The sequence below is a fragment of the Triticum dicoccoides genome, chromosome 4B (genome assembly GCF_002162155.2).
Source record: "Triticum dicoccoides isolate Atlit2015 ecotype Zavitan chromosome 4B, WEW_v2.0, whole genome shotgun sequence".
Lineage (NCBI taxonomy): Eukaryota > Viridiplantae > Streptophyta > Magnoliopsida > Poales > Poaceae > Triticum > Triticum dicoccoides.
The window spans coordinates 99,141,449-99,147,846 of record NC_041387.1 but is presented as its reverse complement, the minus strand read 5'-3'; positions in this window follow the sequence as shown (position 1 = coordinate 99,147,846).

Sequence of the window (6,398 nt, the reverse complement as noted above, 5' to 3'; positions counted from 1 at the left end):
TGAGGTATGCATAGTGTGGTACCGCATTGAATCTAGCGAATGCGGTTCGTCCGAGCAGTGCGTGGTAACCACTGCGGAAAGGGACGATATCGAAGATTAACTCCTCGCTTCGAAAGTTATCCAGAGATCCGAAGACCACTTCCAATGTTATAGAGCCCGTACAACGGGCCTCTACTCCAGGAATTACACCTTTAAAGGTGGTTTTGGTAGGCTTAATCTTTGAAGGGTCGATACCCATTTTGCGCACTGTGTCCTGATAAAGTAGGTTCAGGCTGCTGCCTCCGTCCATAAGGACTCTTGTGAGGTGAAATCCGTCTATGATTGGGTCTAGAACCAATGCGGCTGAGCCACCATGATGGATGCTAGTAGGGTGATCCCTACGATCAAAGGTGATCGGGTAAGCTGACCATGGGTTCAATTTGGGGATGACTGGCTCCATCGCATAGACGTCCCGTAGTGCTCGCTTCCGTTCCCGCTTGGGGATGTGAGTGGCGTAGATCATGTTGATCGTTTTCACCTGGGGGGGAAATTCCTTCTGTCCCCCCGTGTTCGGATGCCGGGGCTCGTCATCATCGTCGCTGTGCAGCCCCTTGTCCTTGTTTTTGGCGTTTATTTTGCCGACCTGTTTAAATACCCAGCAGTCTTTATTGGTGTGGTTGGCTGGCTTGTCCGGGGTGCCATGAATTTGGCATGGGCGCTCTAGTATACAGTCTAGACTGGACAGTCCCTGATTATTTCTTTTGAATGGCTTCTTCCGTTGACCGGATTTGGATCCGCTAAATCCATCATTGACTGCCGTGTCTTCGGTGTTGTCGCCGTTGTTCTGCCGCTTGTGTCTCTTGTGTTGTAGCTTGCCATTATTTTCACAGACATCTGACGTGCCAGAATGTGGCGTAGTGCTGCTGCGAGCCAACCTGCTGTCCTCGCCCGCACAAAAGCGGGTCATTAGTGTCGTGAGAGCTGCCATGGACTTGGGTTTCTCCTGGCCGAGGTGTCGGGCGAGCCACTCGTCGCGGATATTATGCTTGAAGGCCGCCAGGGCTTCGGCGTCCGGACAGTCGACTATTTGGTTCTTTTTAGTTAGGAACCGTGTCCAGAATTTCCTGGCTGATTCTCCGGGCTGTTGAGTGACGTGGCTTAGGTCATCGGCGTCCGGAGGTCGCACATATGTGCCTTGGAAGTTGTCAAGGAATGCGTCTTCCAGGTTTTCCCAACTGCCAATGGAATTTGCTGGCAGGCTGTTAAGCCAGTGCCGGGCGGGTCCTTTGAGCTTGAGGGGAAGATACTTGATGGCATGTAGACCATCTCCGCGGGCCATGTGAATGTGGAGAAGGAAGTCTTCAATCCAGACCGCGAGGTCTGTTGTGCCATCGTGTGATTCGATGTTTACGGGTATGAACCCTTCTGGGAATTCATGATCCATCACTTCATCAGTGAAGCAGAGGGGGTGTGCGGTGCCTATGTGCCGAGCTATGTCACGACGCAGTCCAGTCAAATCTGGCTGGTTGTGTTTGGGCCGGCCGGATTTACTGTTAGTGTATCCGGTGTGACGATCATCGTCATGTGATGCAGCGCGCCCCCGTGATCCGTAGATCGATCTTGGTTGCCCTGCGGTGCTATCCAATCTATCACGCAGGTCCTGAGTATTGCCTCGGGCCGTAGTAAACTGGCGCGGGGGTGCAGGCTGGTATTTGGGCTGATATGTCGTTTTGTCCCGACCTCGAGGCGGCCGGTCAGCCATGTGGCGCTCGAGTCCATATTCCTCGGCTGCCAGGACTTTTGTCCATCTGTCTGTGAGCAGATCTTGATCAGCTTGAAACTGCTGCTGCTTCTTTTTCAGGCTTCTCGTAGTGGCAATAAGTCGGCGCTTGAAGCGCTCCTGCTCCGCGGGGTCCTCGGGCACGCCGAACTCGTCGTCGCCGAGGCTAATCTCGTCTTCGAAGGGAGGCATGTAGTTGTCCTCCTCCGGATACCCGTCCGTTGCCTGTTCATCTGGGCTGTCCTGCCCATCTTCCTGATCGGCCTGCTCGAAGGCGGGCTGATCGGGGTTGTATTCATCTTCGGCACTGTCCGGATTGTTTTCATCTCCGGTGCCGGTATTGCCTTGGCGGGGCTTGGAGCGGTGCTGGCGATGCCCATGTTTTGCTTTCTTCTTGGAGGGGCTATCCTCCATTGCCTCATCGCCATTTGTTTCTTTCAGAGTGTCCACCATGTATATATCGTATGAAGAGGTGGCTGCCCACCGCCCTGTGGGCGGTGGTTCCTGTGTGTCTCCTGCATCGTCGTCCATGCCGTCGATGTCTTCGGAGTCGAAGTCAAGCACGTCGGCTAAAATCATCGACCGTGGCAATGAAGTGGGTGGTGGGTGGGCAGCGAATTCCCCCGTCGCCTGCTTCCCACTCAAGCCGGACATAGTTCGGCCTAGAGTCTCCTGACAAAGAGAGAGACTTTAATGAGTTCAGCATGTCGCCAAAGGGCGAGTGCTGAAAGATGTCCACGGCGGTAAACTCCATTACCGGAGCCCAGCCTGGATTGGCTGGCTCAAGGGTGCGCTGACTGGAACCAAAAACCGGATACGAGTCCGGGGGGCCGGGGTTACAGGCCTCCACAGAGGTGAGACTTGTGTTCGGCTCCATCGCCGATCAGTATGCGGCATGCGGGACGGGGTCCACCCCTCCTCCCTGAGGCAAATCAACCTGCTCCGGATTTAGATCCGGGGCTACTACAGGGATGATATCCCAAACATTGTCCGCCAGCAGGTCTAGACCATGCTCGTCGTGACTGTCCGGTGCTCCTGGCACAGGCCCAAATCCGTCGAAGATCAAGTCTCTGCGAATGTCCATCGTGTAGTTCAAGTTTCCGAACCTGACCAAGCGAATTGGCCTGCAGTGCGAAGCCGCCGAACATGAAGATCTGTCCGGGGAGAAAAGTCTCGCCCTGGATGGTGTTGTTGGCGATTGAAGATGCCATCAAGCCTCGAAGCGATGACACAGAGGAACTCTCAATGAAAGCACCAATGTCGGTGTCAAAACCGGCGGATCTCGAATAGGGGGTCCCAATCTGTGTGTCTTAGGCTGATGGTGACAGGAAGCAAGGGACACAATGTTTACCCAGGTTCGGGCCCTCTCGATGGAGGTAAAACCCTACTTCCTGCTTGATTAATATTAAAGATATGAGTAGTACTAGAGTAGATCTACCACGAGATCGTAGAGGCTAAACCCTAAAAGCTAGCCTATGATGGTATGATTGTAATTGTGATCGGCCTTCTAAGGACCATCCTCTCTGGTTTATATAGACACCGGAGAGGGCTAGGGTTTACATGGAGTCGGTTACAAGGAAGGAAATATAATATCCGGATCGCCAAGCTTGTCTTCCACGCAAAGAAGAGTCCCATCCGGACACGGGCCGCAGTCTTGAGTCTTGTATCTTCAAGCTTCAATAGTCCGGACGATGTATATAGTCCGGCTGTTCGGATACCCCCTAATCCAGGACTCCCTCACCTGGGATGGTGGTTCATTGCGAGCGAGGTCATCAACTCCAGAGCTACGTTTACCGTCTCCATCTGCTGACACTGCACCCTTTATAGCGCAGTAACGTGTCGTGCCTAACCGCGAAGAAAGCTGGGTCAACTTCTCTCGTATCTTTTTTGCTTCTCTCGAGGCAGACTCTGAAATACCCTTGCATAAAAACACAATAGTGAGAGTATGGGTGAAGTGTGTGCAGAACTAGTGCACTTTAAAAGTAGCAGATAGCAGGTGGCTGGAAAATAAATGACAGGAGACATATGATAGCTCTACAACATTGCATGGCAAACAAAATTAGATTCTACTCCGTATGATTTTGTAATATATGAGCACAGGAAATGCAGGTACTCCTCCAGCACACCACCACATGTGGTCATATCTAAGATAATAGTCGGCTGAAAATAAATAGGTCAGTCGAATTTTTAATGAACCGTCCGATCTATAAGGAACGGGCAGATGGCCTTTGTCTACCTCCCGCCAGTCACTGTTGACGATCTTTCTTGAACCACTAGCGACCACCGGCCCAGACCCTTGCCTCCGCCGCCCCGCCCTCCCCTCGACCTCACACCATGGCCGTGCTTGGCAGCGCCCCCAGGCCATCCCTTTAATCCCGACCGACCTCCAGATCGGGCGCCAGTAGCTCTAGGCCGCACACGCCCCTAACATAAACACCAAGGCGCTGCTTCCCCGGCGTAATAGGCGTACTAGCACCTGTTACGCTGGGGAATGCTTCCGTTAATTGGGAATCAACTGGCCAGAAATTGAAATTCAGGGGGGCGACGGACCTCTAGCTAAGGTGAAATAGTATATGAGGAGAAACCTTGTGCATTGCGAGTTACTAGGAACATCTAGTATGAAGAAGAAGCGATCAACTAGTGTCTTCTGTGGGATGAATACCGTGCAAGCAGACACGTAAGATTTGCACGAATAAGGGAAGAGGAGTACCATTATCGGTTGCGAGTGTGGTGTCGGTATGTCGCGGTGATCTTCTTGTTTTTGCCGGGGGGAACCGATGTTTTGGAGAACCGTGGATCCTTGGACAAACCCATGGCCAAATTGTTGACTGTGTTGCCGTGGCCGTATATCGGCGGAGGGAAAGCAGATCCGAGGCGGCGAAGGACGGCATAGCAGGAACAGCTCTAGTGCGGTGGACGGTGGCGAAGTTGGAGCGGCAGCGGTGAGGCGCAGGACAACGTGGTTGAACTGGCTCGGGTACGGACGACTCGGCCTCGACTTCAACTACTAGCCGTGGAGGGCGTTGCGGTTGAGGTTGCGGTGGACGACGACCTCGGTGTATCGGCTCCGGCGTGATGGAGGAGGGCGGTGGTTGATGGGTGGGATGGGGTGGCGGACGGAGGACGCCGAGGTTTCGCGGCTGGTGGAGAGGTAGTTTTGGCGCCCATGGAGTATGAATGGGGAATCGGATGGGTGGGGGGGGAACCATGTTTCGATGTGGGACGCGCTTGTTTTTGGCTTTTTTGAACAGAAGATGGGACACGCTTGTTTGAAATTTGGGGAAAGTACAAACTTTGCCCCCCTCTTAAATTTCGGACCTACTGTGGGTCGAGGGTAGGATGGTAATCCCATGTGTCCCAAATAGTGGGCGGGAGCGATTTCAGCCACGCGCATGTGTTCTTAGGCGGCCATTGTGTATGAATGTTTTTCGAAGGAGGTTGCGTGGCGTCTAGATGAAGCTACAAACCTACCCCGGTTTAGACCTTTGGACGTCGGGCCGGTAGGTTTCACGGGTCAGAGTTATTAGAAAAGTAATTTCCTTTACTACCAGGTCTCACGCGGTTTCGGGTGAGTAGAGGCTCTTTTGGCGCTTCGTTCGAAATTTTGAAACACAAGCATTCACGTTTAGAGTACTCTTGAACTATGAGGATTGACCTAAATAGACAATGTTATATTTGACATTGTATGTTTGAAAACCTCATTAAATTATCCGCTTCTTTTTGAAATTTTGACATTTGAAAATCCTATAACTACGATTATTTTGGAATGGAGGAGCTAAATTTGAATCTATTTTGTACACGACTACATATGCTATTATCTACAAAATCAGAGCAAAGATTGGTGCCCCCATAATTTAGGTATGATTTACAAATTCCATGATATCAAATTCAAATAATTGAATGGACTTCATTGTCACATCCCTAGCTGCTGGTAGTGCTCTAGGCTAGCTTCATGTTTGCATCATGTTTAAATTTTTGCCCAAAATTGAAATGGGGATGTTCAAACCCTAGCATTAAATCAACTCAACTAGGGTGAATTAAAATCTTTTCAATAAACCCAAAAGGTTCCTAAGAAAAGTTCATGATTTCTGGTTAAGGTGGAAACCTCTGCCAAAAATGATGATTATATTCTTAGGTCATTTTGGATTTTTGAATTAAATCATATTGTATTTGACTTTGGGCATTTAAATACTATAAATAATTTAAATGTTCAAATAAATGTTGGAAAATTGTAGGGGTCACTGAAATAATTCAGAAAACACCCATAACTGTTTCCAGGATTTTATAAAATGATTTGATATTTTAAATCAAATCAAAAACAAATTGCAGAAAATAGAAAAGATAAAACAGAACAGAATTATAAAAGAGAGGAGAGAAACCTTACCTGGACCTTACCTGGCAGCCACCCACAGCCCAACACTGTGCAGCCCACGCAGGCCCAGCCCACCTCCTTCCCCCCTTGTCCTCTTCCTCCTCTGCCAGGAGGACGAACAGAGGCGAGGCGTGGCGCTCGCCGACGCTGCCTCGGCCACCTCCTGCTTCCCCCCCTAGCCACCTCCTGCTTCCTCTCGTTGCCCTGGACCCCGTCCGCGACGCCACGCACCCCCCCAGGCCTCTCACTCCCTCCCCGAGCTCCTCT